Source organism: Nyctibius grandis, chromosome 6 (genome assembly GCF_013368605.1).
Source record: "Nyctibius grandis isolate bNycGra1 chromosome 6, bNycGra1.pri, whole genome shotgun sequence".
Taxonomy (NCBI): domain Eukaryota; kingdom Metazoa; phylum Chordata; class Aves; order Nyctibiiformes; family Nyctibiidae; genus Nyctibius; species Nyctibius grandis.
In genome coordinates, this window is record NC_090663.1 from 64,802,332 (window position 1) to 64,816,015 (window position 13,684).

Sequence of the window (13,684 nt, forward strand, 5' to 3'; positions counted from 1 at the left end):
ACTCGTGTGGTTGTACAGCTGACCAGCTCTTGCACTGAGCTGGCATTGGAGAACCAGGGGCGCCTTGCAGCAGGCAGTAACTTTGAACGTAACTGGAGGCAGACTCTGCCATGCCTCTGTTTTGCCAGCTGCAGCCAGGGAAAAAAATTGCACTCACTTCTTTATATGTGCCTTGATGACAAGTGCTCTGTTAGAGGCAGGCACTAAGGCAAAGAAAAATGGCCTGTCTTTATTCCCCTATGTAGTTGGTAACACTACTAAAAAACCACCCCCTTCACACACACATACACCCAAACAGCTCTGCAAACTTCTGATGTTTTCTGACACTGACCTAAATAGGGGATGGAAACAACCTGCTCTATGCAACAGAATAGAGGGATTTCCATTTTCTCCAAATCATACAGTCTACCTTAATTGCTTTCCTGTAATAATGTAGTGATATGGTGTTGGCTCTGTGTGAATAATTCAGGGAAGTAAAATGATAAAGTTATCAACAAAAGATGGCTTACAGTGATTATTTAATGCATTTCATAGATATTTCAAAGACAAAAAGATATATCTGCAGGTGGAATGTGAAATACTACATTGAGAATGCATACAAATGTATTAACTCTTATTACTGGGGTAGAAGAAAAATAAGAGTCAGCTGAAGACAGTGAATAAAACATTTTTATATCCCCTGAATGTATGCTATCTTCTCCTGTTAAATAATGAACAAAAGATCTTTGCAAAATTCAGATAATCTCTTGTGCGATAGGTACACTTTATTTTGTGAAAAGGAACAGGAAGACTTGAGGAAGACACAGAACTCTTTTCTAGTGGGCTGGTTAATAAATGTGTCAATATGTATGCAGCAGCAATATATAAGGGGCAGATTTTATGTGTGTGCTACACATATCAGAGGGTGCTAGGGCTTTACATTAGAAAACATGCCTTGCATGCAAAAGCTCTTCTTTCTTGGTCCTCCTCACTCCCCCAGTCTCCATGCACTGCATGGTGTGGGAGGGGTGACCCAAAGTAGCAACTGAAGGCGGGTTAAAAACAACATGGAATGTTGCAGTTCTGAGCTTTCAGGTTGTGGTAGTGTTTTGTGCTGCCTCTCTGGCCCAAGCTAGTGCTAGAACCAAAGGAACTGAGGGAAACAGCTTTTCAGAGCAAATTCAGTGACTACTAAAACGTCCTGATGGCTTCAGCGGTGCTAACAAACGTGAGTGGTGGGGTGAAGAGCAGCCCACGTTTCCACAGGTCCCCAGTTCCCAGAGTGGAGTGGGCCTGTGCATTTTGCTCCCTGCTCAGAGCACAGGGAAGGTGGGGAGCCTCCTCATAACGCCAAGCAGGGTGGCCATCTCCTGCACTGTTCTTGCAAGCCAGCCACCAGGAAAACAGACAAAACAAGACATTTTATCTAGGAATCTTCCTGCATACTGAATCCTCACTTCTGCACCTCCCCCTCAAGGAAGGTGATTTTCCCTTTCAGTGTCCTGATATAAGGACTTGGAGAAGCAGGGAATGCAATTTGGAGAATTGCCTGAGGCTCTTGGCAGTTCGCATGTTCAACTGCTGCCTCTGCTGTGGAAGCACAGAGGACTGCATGGCCCACTCAGGAGGCAGCGTGGGCACAGCCAGCCTGCTCAAGAGAGCTGCAGACTTTGCAGCCTACACCTTGTGAATTACTTGACCAAAGACCATGGCTTACCAGCTGTGGAGAACAAAGACTGTGAAGATGGAGGCTTTGAATTTTTAGGGAGAAGTCTCAAGTCACTCTTAAGTTTGGACCACAGTTTTCTTTATTTAAATCATTTATCCATGCAGTAAAGTTCTTTGTGTCTGTTTACCCTTGAGAAGTGCAAGCAGAGATCTAGAGATCTACCCCTGAAATAAGCTTGAAGATTTCTCTTGTAATAAGTAAATTGCCTTGTTAAATACATCTCCCTTTTTTTTACATTCTTTCCCATTTAAAGCAAGTTAAAGAGGAATCTTCACTCTTCAGCGTCAGAGAAAAAAGAAAAAAGAAAGTCTTGACTTAATGGTCTTCTCTCTTTTTCCTCCCCGTTCCATTATGCTTTACACTATTCATTTACCTGTTTACTACCTGATGGTGGCATTACTTGGTGAAGTGATACAGATATGCTAAGTGGAGTGTGACAGATTAATTCCGTAATTTGAAAACCTGCTAGCTATAAGGTAGCAAGCACTGCCTTTTTCTGCCTTTATTGACTATTAAAGATCCATTTTACAGCAGATACTGTTCCAGTGACATGGTTTTCCATGCAAAAAGTCTTGATTTCTTTTCTGAAACCAAAAATCTTCCCTTCTCAGTTTGGGTGGGCTGTGTAATATTGGGGTCATTTATTCAGGGCAGTGAAAATTTTCTTTTGTTAATAAAATGGCTTTTTATTAGCTTCCTAGAATGTAAATTTTTTTAATAGGTAAACTAAAACCTTGCTTATTAGTTGCAATACATGCAAGCACCATAGGCATTCTTTCAGTACACCCATGCCAAAGCTGTTGCTGGCCAGGATGTGACAAGGCAAAAGGGAGAGGTCTGAGCTTGTATGAATCCATCCAGTCTGAGTGATCCTGATGGGAGATCTGACCACAAATCCCTCTTAATTCCTTTCTGTGATTGCTTTCTGCTCTAATTGCTTTGTGAAAAGACAGAATGATTGTCTTTTTGATAACCTGACATACTTTTTAGATTGAAACTGTAAAGTGTTTTCCTTTGGTGGAGGCTTCCACTTTAATGGACCAGGAGTGCTTACAAACTCAGTTAGCTTATCTCATTTTAGCTCAGTTCAGTTCAGCAACAAACAGCTGAGGAGTAACTTCATTAAACATATGCTGTGTGGCAGGGGAACATTGCTTTGCCAAAATCTATAGTTATTGTGAAGTATGTTATTTTAAGGAGGGAAAGCTAGGATTTCATTATACATTTAATCCCATAGTAAAGATAATTGTATTTGTCTCTCATACAGCAACTTTCATGGACTTTAATAAACATGAATTAAACCTGGCTTTACCATTTACTCTGCAAACAAAATGATAAATATCCATCTTTAAAAATCAGCTCTCAAAATAGGCTTTTATTTTATACATGTATATGTTGTTAATTGGACTGTGTGCTGAAAATGAAAGGCCAGATCTTGCTCTTGGTTACCCGCTAAGGAATAACAATAAATGCAGCGCAGCTAACAGATTTATGCACGTTTTCATAACAAAATCTTGTCTGCAAGTGTTAACATTGGAATGGTGGCCTTGTCCTTCGCTCTCTGGTGGCAGGTGTGCACATGCATTGCTCTGAGAATGGGGTAGTAACTTGTCTTATGTCTAGTGGGAGTCCTGTGCTACTGGAAGGCTTTTTGTAGCTGAAATCTAAGGTGCATTTCTGATTACCTACAGCTTGACTGGATCCCTGCCTGCCTTTTCTGAGAAGTCTGCTAATCCCAAAATTTAGGCCATGCAGTGACTGATGCGAATTAAAAAGCAGAGCTTTCATTCCTTTCGAGTTTCTGATGGTGGACATCTAGAAGGATATTCAGAGAGCCGCACCTACTCCATGGAAAAGGGAGCGTTTTTTTTCCCAGGCCTGATTTAGGAACCTAGATTTACCTTATGCCTACTGACTGTATGTAGGAAAGGTACAAAAAGCAGTTTCCTGTGCTGGATGGTGTGAATAGTTGTATTTTATTCATTTCTAGGCTAAAATAATTTGAATGAGACTATGATTAAACTGAAATCTCTCTCAACCTTTTATCCCATAAAATGTTACTATCTTTTTCAGGTTTCAACATATTTAATTTTTTAAGTGTTTCATTCAGATACTTTTAATCAAGGACACAAACATGCTGGTGTTATTCAAGCAAAACTAAGTTTCTTCTGGCTGCTGGAAAGAGTTTCATTTCAGTTTGTGTTGTTTCTGATCTTAGCCTCCAGGTCATTGTCCGCTGAGCCCCCTGAGGCCTTCAGTTTTTGGTAAGTTCCCTCTGGACAAATGCCCAGTCCATGCCAATGCACTTGCTGTGATTTTTCAAAATTCAGCCCAGATGGTCTTTTCCTCTGGAATAGTTTGAAATGCTCAATTTCCCATTTTCATCAGGGGAGAAATATATGATTTAATTTGTGGGTTTCAGTAGTCTTACTAATGACTTTCTGCTTGTTCTGTTGGTTTTAAGTAGATACAGATGCTTCACTGGCACTTTTATATTGTCCTATATTGTTTCCATCAGTAGCTGGATTTCAGGAGGGAGAGATGTAAACTGTCCTTCAGCTTCTTTGAGAAAAAGCTGACAGAGCTATTGAAAATGAAGTACATGCTGCTGCTGAAGATTTTGCCTTTTTGGGTTGCATTTTGCAAGAGAGAGCCGGAAAAGTATATCCATGTGAGAAACTACTGATACTGAAATCCTTGTCTCTCAAAGTCTAAAGAGCATCAAGTAGGAAACCATTAACTTTTGGCTCAGAACTTGCCCTTTAGCAATACACAGAACATTATTAAAACAGCCTTTAAGGATTTTGCTGGTGAAGATGTCTGACTACTTCTTTATCAGCATCTCAGGAGTACTACCTTAAGGCATGGGCCTGAGGAGCTCAGCCTGTCTCCTGGTCCAACAGGTTCACAGGTCTGCGCAGCATGTCACTGGCAATGAGTCCAGCGTGCATGTCAGCTGTAACAGAGGACCTGCTGGGCTGTGTGTGTAGCATTCCTGGGGCCTCTGCTGTTCGTGAAAGAACCTCTCACTTTGTTTAGGAGTTTTTTTTAAAAAGGTGTGCTGCAGTAGTTAGCATATAATAACAAAAATGATAAAAGCAGAACAAGCAGAAATTATTTCATCCTTACCATCTGGTAAACCGTGCAAAAGCAAGATAGAAGGTTGCCACATTCCTGTTCTGATGGATTCTTTTTTACCCTTGAATGCTACGGCTAGCTGAAAACAGAAATATTTTCTGGGAGAAACTTCAAGAGAAGCTTCTTTTTTGGCCCTATTCATTAAAGATGTATTTTTATTCTGGTTGAAGAACCAATTATTTAAGTTTAAATGGGTGTTAGTCTGCTAAGGGAGTGCTCTGAAAGAAATATTTCGACGTGGAGTTTGTGGTTCCCTCTGCGTTGGGTAGTCCTGTGCTTAGATTACAAGCTGACACCAGTGGTCAGTCTACTTTGCTCTAAATGCTGTGAATTCAGAGAAAAGCTGTGAATTCAAATGTTCTTTAGAAACCTGAAGGTTTGAAATATGTCCATTTTTTTATTACTAAAACTGTATACATAACAGTTCACATTGCGGCTGGCTGCTCTAATAGCTAAACCTACAAAGAAAAACTGCAACAGACAGTGATTAAGTCTCTTTAGAAGTTATTTTCAGTGTCTGTTCTTGGCTGTTGTGCTTTTGCATGCAAAATCAGCTTTTTTGAGACCAGAATGAAACTCCCAGTTTTTCTGTAACAGGAGCAACAGCAAAGCAGGTTCTTTATCTGCAAAGAAACCTTCAGGCACAGCCAGCTCCTCTTGGGGCTGACATAATGCCAAGAGCTCTGGCACAAAGACCGCTAAATGGGATGGACTCAGATACAGCATCTGTGGTGCTTGTACGTGGTTTGGTCTCAGTGGGAGGTCACAGCAGAAAGCAAGTTGGAGAAGGGACTTTTGTATGTCAGTGATGACCACAGCTGGCTGCAGCTCTGGAGAGAGAGAAAGAGACAGAGACTATGAAGGTACAGTGTGGCTGTCACACATGCACAGTGAGTAACCCTGGTCAACTCACACATCCGAGTCAGCATGATAGAGCAGTACATGGTTTGCCAGACATCTGACAGCTTGAGGTGCTGGGCATATGGAAAAATAGCTGGTGGTCAGGAAAGAAAAAGCAAAGCTATACCTCATTGCTTTTCAGACAAGACACAGGACCAATGATTTATTAAGGCTGTATAGGATGTCTAGCAACCTGTCTGGTGGGGGTGGATCCTTTCAAATGCAGGCATACTCCAGTCTCTTGCTGTACGATAGCACAGGTAAGCCGGGGTTCTTGGAGAGTTTCCCTATTTGTAAAAAAAAAAAAAAGAATTTATATATCTCATCAGCTTGTGAAACTAGCAATAACGGCATCAAGTCCCGCTAGGCAACTGTGGATTTTCCCTTTCCACTGGTAAATTGCTAGGCCTGGAAGATTGCAGATGTGATGCTGAATCTTCCTTCATTTCACCCATATAAATGAGCAGCACCTTCGGCCTTTTAGAGTATTTCCTACAGTTGAGTATAGAGGGAGGACGTTGTTTCTACCCAGGGGCTTTATTTTACAGCATTTTTGAAGCTGTCTGTGGATCTGAGATTCTTTCTGCAACAGGAATCCCTGGTGATGCAATCCTCCAGTGTTGCTTTCCAGACTGTTAAATGTCAGGACTCTCCTTGTCACGTCTATCTGTATGACCTTGCCCCCAGGATGGCTGTGGAAATTGCAGGAATGCTTTACAGAGACAGTTGTGTTACCGAAAATAGTAACCAAGAAAACTCTCCAAACCAAATGATAGTTTAGAAAGCCGACATTGGTTTATTGCAGCGCTGGGTGCATGGGGGATCTCTCCTCCTAGCATGCACACCTAAGAACAAAAGCTTGCTCCTTATATACACAATTCCAAGCAAAGCCCACGCATTCCAAAAAAAAACCACTTATGCATAATACATTATGTAATGCATTACGTAATGTCTTTATGCATGCGTACTAAATTGGGGAAGGGGTCTTGGGTGGTCTCTGGGGGTTGCTGGTGGTCGCAGTTCCCCTTTAATCGTGCTTCCGCGTAAGCGTGGTCGAGGCCTTTTTGTTTACAAGTACGTGTGTTCTCAAGAAGAAGATATCTTTTGGACTTATCTCTCCTCTGACACAAGAGTTTATGAATCAAGTTAATTTAGACATCACAAAGTTGTTCTTTACAGTTTGGTTTTGTCTTTTGGCCTTATATAATTAGCAGAGACCTTTGTTTTTCTAAGACTAAGCGTAGACAGCATGAATCATTATTTACTAGAACCTTGTTATCAATCCCATAAACAAACTCTATCTACAAAACATGTAGTTTGCTTCAGAACCTATTGTTATTATTCTCTATTATTCCTAGCTAAAAGGAAGATTATTGACAGGAAAGTTTGTTCTGTATAAAGGTAACACAGAGCAAGCCTTTAGAGCCTACTCTGAGGCCTATTCTTGCTAAACTGTTGCTAACTCTGAGGCCTACTCTTGCTAAACTGTTGCTAAATTGAACCGTCTGGTATCAGTTGTGAACCTATGAACAGCATCAGCTTTTTTTTAAAAAAAAAAAAGCAAAGACAATTCTGACAGCTGTATGTAACCACACGGTGGATGCCCTGCCATTGTTTGCAAGCTGGTCACAGTCATTCCTGACTTAGGAGCTGTTAAACTGGAACTCAGACTCCAGAGGTGTTGAGTGACATGCTGTTGTCCTAATGTGTCAAGCAACAAGTGCTGTCTTCTGGCAGCCTGAGCTTACATATCGGTTCCTGTCAAGGTTTTAGAGTCTACTGTGGCAACCTTCTGCTTTGGCTTTGCTTGTCCTCAGAGCCAAACCACTTACTGCTAAGTTGTCACATGCTAACTAATATAAGCAGCAAGCTTCTCTCCTTTCTGATTTGCTACAGGACAAGGGAAGTCTGTGCATAGCACACTTAACACAAATTAGTGCACTCTTCACTGCCAACTGTGCTGTACAGAAGCAAATTTTCTACTTTAAAATGCTTCAGTGCCAATGTTGGTGTGATAAAGCATGAATAAATTGGGATGTGCCAGCAACAGAGAGCCAGGTGGAAAATGCTTTCTTCACTAGGAATAAGTGTTTCACAAGAAGCCACAAAAGCATTTCTGGAGCTAACAGTACCATTTTTCCTTGGAGCTCAAGTTTAAAACTCTGTTCTTCTCAACTTGTTCCAGGTTGCTGTGGGGTAAAATACCATTACATAGATGAAATGCACACTTGTTTGTGTCTGCATTTCTTTCTGGTGGTTAAGAATGGAAGTGAGGGGAGGCCTGGAGCTCACACGGGCTGCATCCTCTTGTGTATGGCAGGATGCCCTGATGCTGCACTGAGATTCATTGACTTAATGTCTGTGGGCAGCTCACTTCCCCTACGGGTCAGTTCTGCTTTCTCCTCAGACTACAAACTTGTGGCATGGAGCATGAGAGCACAGGCCGGATCCTAAAAGGGACCCAAGTGCTACAGCACTCTGCTCTGAGGCAGGCGGGTCCTGGAGAGGTATCCAGAGTCCAGTGTTGAGCTACCAGGGCACCCTGTACCTTGTGTAGGGGAGACAGGTGTCTCAGCATGGGGTACTTATCTGGATCTTGTCCTTTGAAGTTACGCAGGGACTGAAGAGCCTGATCTGCTGGGTGTTCTCCAAGGAGAGAGAGGTAGTCAGGAGGCAGGTCTTTCTGTGCCTGATTTCTGGAGCCTTTTCATGTTTAGGCATGAGCGAAAGGGCCAGGCTGCTCAATTAACTTGCAAGAGAGCCAGCTCTCACGATTCAGCATGGCACATGTGGATGTGCCACCGGGCTCCCCGTGGAGCTACTACCTACTGTGATTCTGTCAGTATCCTGCAATCTGGCTGGATTTCCTGACCAAAGGCAGGTTTTATTTCAGGGTATGTGGTGGCTCCAGGTGCTGTGAGGATGGCAGGTTTGATGGGGTGGTAATCCTGAGTGCATGATCCTGCTAAATTGGAGTAAGTCAGTGACATTTTCACCTAAACCTGCTGCATGCAGAACTGCTTGGCTGAGCACTGCTTCCCATGCTGGCCCAAGCCCCAGCCCTAGCAGAAAAATGACTGGATCGCAGGTGAAACTTCTTTCTGCTTCTGAAGTACAAATAAAGAGTGAGTTTCTTGTGGTGCCTTAAATATGATAGGTTTCCTATGCTGTTTTAAACAACACTAGTGAAGAGACCCTGGTCTCCGATGCAGCCTTGGTGGCAATAATGGTCAAAACATGAAACAGAAGGCACTAACTAGCCCAGGACAATACCCAGATTGGGGTAGGGTCATTTCTTCATCAGAGTCATTACCAAGAATGGTAGTAGTCTGGGGGCAGATGATTTAGCTGTATAGACAGAAGAGTCTAAACAGGAGAAAGAACTAGGAAAAAATAAGAGTATTTCAGTCTGATGAGCATGCTTGCCTTTGTTTGTTTTTTTTTTAATTTTACTGCATCTAAACATTTTTCCAAATGTTTCAAGCTTGAAAAAAACTGGCACTGAACAACAGCTCTAATGAAATAAATAAAATCCTCTTTTGTTCACTTGTCTAATTCCAAGTTTTCAGGAATTCTGCTGTTTGTCAAAATCATTCTGCTTTGAGAGAAAAATGTCACAAGAATATTTTTAGTAATAAAATGAATGTAAAAAAAGACTGATAATTTTTCTTTTAAGTCAAGAATAATTTTCAGGCTGAGCCTGAATATTAAAAATGTCATACTAAATGGCAACTTTTCTGAAAACTTGAAAGTTTGTGAAAGAAGGTTATGCTGACAGATGTTTCAGAAACCTAATTAATGAAGCCCTGAAATGAAAAAGACTAAAAATAATTTGGCTTCTTATATGAGAAGAAATAACACATAACATTTCAAAAGTAATAAAAGACCAATCACCCCAAGAACTTCAGACAAAAAAGAAGGATTGTAAAACAAGAGTTAGGTTTCTTTTATCATTGTTGACTTTTTAAACATATCTCTGGGTAGAACTGCCTGAAGGACCACATTCTATTTTGTGACAATTACTGAGGTTTCAGGATTTTTGTACATTCTACATTAGCAAATGACGTGAGGAAAACAGACTCCACAACCGGCAGGGTTGTAAAGTAGGTATGTTTATTCAGCGCTGGGCAGCACGGAGGGGTAGTCCCACCAAAATCGTGCGCACCTTCGCGGTAATTCAGCTTGTATTTATGTACCAAAGTATTACATATTCATCATTTCAAGGACGCCTATACATATTCATGACTTTCCCCGAGAAGGCAGTCTTTATTATAATGAGTTCCTCCTGGTGGTCGTGGGCCGAGGTCTCAGGGATGAAGGCCGTATGTCTTCCTCGCTGTGTACTTCTCACCTTTTCTTCTTGCACAGGCGTGATAACATCTTGGCTCAAACCGCAAGACCAGTTCTCTATGGGTTTTGTATAACCTTAATGTTCTGCAACTTGTTCTATTGAGATATGCTTCGGCAGTTAATTTACACATCAGGCTGATAAGATAAAGAATTAAAGAATTTCTCAACCCCTAGGACAGCTCACAGGCAAAGAAATTCTCAACCCCTAGGACAGCTCACAGGCAAAGAGTTTCTCAACCCCCAGGACAGCTCACACCCAGATCAAATAGCAAGTAAAAAAAGGAAAACTAGTTATGTCCCTTATCACAAACAAAACCTTTTGAATATTTTTATGTTGAAATAGCTCCTTTAGGAATCTGTAGGTGTTCTAGTCTAGTCAAGGTTGTTCTTCCCTCCTACTGGTCAGAAATTATTAGAGAGACCAGGTTGTTCTAGACCTCAAAATCTTTTCATCCAAATGAGTAAATCTTTTTAAGTGCTTCAGCGTCAATGAAAAGTGCATATTTAAACAACATTTTGTTTTTCTGAAACTATTCCAAAAGACTCCAACTTCATCTTGCAAGTAATAGTTTTGCACAAAAGAAAGATGTATTTAATCTCAGTTGCAAGAGCATGGATTTGCCAGTTCTGTACTGCTGCCGTTTGTGAAAAATGGCTTTGCCTTCCTGTATTTCTTTTCATCATCCGTACTTAGTGACTGATCAGTTTCCGATAATGTGGTTACTCAGTCTTACCCTGTGAAATTACAATCCATTATCTCGTCAGGATATGGTCTTGAAGGGGGATTAAAGAAATGCTGTCAGTAATACATATACTCAGTTGAAATTAAGTGAGGACATGAAGTAATCTTACACTTCTGCAAAGTACAGGTTATCAGCACCTGTCCTTCATTAATCCGCTCAGTCCTCTCTCTTTACACTGTGAAATGGCGTGATAACATAAAGCCACAATGAAATACATGGAAACTTTCTGTCTGACCATGCTTTGAGGACTCTCATCCACCTAGATGCTGCCTTGTTGCTTGCTTTGCTGCTAGGCATGAGTATGGGTGCTGAGAGTGACAGGGAGCTCATCACAGTGCCTCTCCTCAAGTAAGCAATGGCACATTAGTGTGCACACACAGAGTGCACAAAGCCTACTGTGAAATGCTGAAATGAAGCCAAACATTCGGAAGCAAGTTTCTAACCTTTGTTAATTGAGGTGCCATTTTATTAGGCAGAATTGATGATGCAGTAAGGGGATGTCATGCCATATTAAGGCCAATGTATGGAAATGCTTGTTGCCATTGAAAGGCAAAGGCTGCCTAAGGAGATGCTAAAGGGTGAGTTTAATGCTGTAGGGAAAATTCTGCAAGTAAAAGTCAGTGGAATTTTCCTTAAAAGTAGTTCTTGGACAAGTTTGAGTGACATTACTTTGTCTGCTTTCTAATACTACTTTCTAATCTTTGCCTCAAAGAAACAATGGGATGCAAAGCATATTGTCTGTGTAAGGAGTTAAACGCAAACAGTGTTATCTCCCTGTCTGACTGTCTGCAAAAAATGCCAAGACTGGCTTAAAAATCGTAGACTTTATTTTGGAAAAAAAAAAAGTATCTTTGTTTCTAGACCTTTTGAGGTCAAGTTTTCAGATATTCCTGTGTGTTTCTAAGGGTACACATTTACCTAAGTGAAAAAGAATAACAAAATCTGTAAGTTAAAAAAAAATGACATTTCGCATAGTCATGTACTTCCAAATGCCATGTATTTAGGGGAAAAGACCATCACATGCCTCAGATAATGAGAGTTAATAACATCAGGAATAGCACAATTTGCACTGATTTAAACACAAACTGAAAATTCTCACCTGCACATCTGTAAATATGCTATTTATTGTCAATAACATTAAAAGGTTGATCTAGCAGGTCACCTACAAAGATTCCTTTGGGCCTCTTCATCACCAGGAGCATCTCTTCAGGCTTATTCTATGCTGCAGTCGAACAGCTGTCTTTTACAATATATCCTGACTGTCATCAGATTTGAGCTCTATATCACTCTGTGCTTATTTTGGTAGAGAAGTAGGTGTGTGTTTCTGTGTGACAGGGGCTGGGGGTGGAGGTTGCACTTTGTACTTGCAAATAGAATTACTGTGCCTGTCTTTTGGCTTTGCTTATTTCTCTTATGCCTCTTGTGGATATCTGTGGGGGATAAAATAAGTGCCGGCTTTGGATTTGATTTGCACTGTGAATTTGCTTCTAATTGGCACCACCCACACCAAAGTTTAAAACATTTTCAGTTTTCAAAGCCAGAAGGATAAAGACAGGCTACTAGAGTGAGATTTTAAGCAGCTGGCAGAACTCCATTGCTGTGATAGTCAGTGGTGAAAACTTCTGCAGGAACAAGGTGGGCACTGGAGATCTCTGGGCCCTGCTTGCAAACTGTTCCCTAGACTATCCCTTCTCACAGCCTGTGAAGGATGTGGCCTGAGGCTTGTGGCTTTTGGCTGTGTAATGTTTGCATTGCACAGCTCACAGGGTCAGAAAGGCTGAGATTCTTTGTGGAGGAGCCCCGCCAGTATATCTGAAGGGAAGGAACATGGGTGTATATCACTTTTGCTCTGTCCCTTAGAGCTGATGAGGTCTAGTTCTGACTTCAGCATTATTTAAAATAGCTTTGGGATTGTTTTGTGTTACAGTCACTGCACTCTCCTTCTGTGCCTTTCTATCCTGTCCATTACTTATTTGGTAAGAGATTTAGCTTCAAGACAGAAAATTAAAGTACCCGAGTAGTTTTAGTAGTAACACTGCAGAGCTTCTTCTAAGTGGCTTTTTTAGTGTGTATGCACATATAGATAGAATGTTTTAAATTGATTTTGAGGCTGCTAAGGTAGGCGTGTGCAGGCAAAGAAATCTCAGAGGTTCATGCAGAGTGTTTTTTTTTGTTGTTGTTGTGTGGTTTTTTTTTTTAACCATGCAGCCTTTATAAACAGTATTTGGGAATAACGGTATGAAATTGCACATACTGTACACTGCAATCTTAGATCTATGTTCTTAATTCCTAACAGACGGGCTCACATCCTTAAATTTCTGCTATGCTTCAGAAATGCATTCTAGTTGTTACTAATATGATATGGATAACAGAATCAAACCAAATATTTAAAAGCATTAGCCCCTAAAATAATCTGGTAAACCAATTCCTAAACTCCCAGCCAGATGAAGCCAGGAGCCAGACAAATAAATTATTGTTAATATTTTTCCAAATGAGTAAATTGTATCACGTTCTTAAATCCTTCCTTGGACAGCTCAGTAAAAAGAGACTAAAAGCATAGCTACACTCTTGCCTGGCTCTGAAAACATTAAATCCAAGATTGAAACGGGGAGAAGTGGAGCAGCACTGATTAGATCAAGCGCAGTACAAGGCGTATGGGCTTCACAGCTACTGAACAAGGGTGGTGAGGCCATCGGGCATGGTACGTACCACATGAACACAGTGGTTCAGACCTCCTTTAGCAAGGGGATCTCACTGTTGGTTTGAAACACAGTTGAGCACTTGGTCCCAACATCTCCTTCCCCAGCCAAATGAATGGCAGAATCTCCAAAAATGGGACACTGAA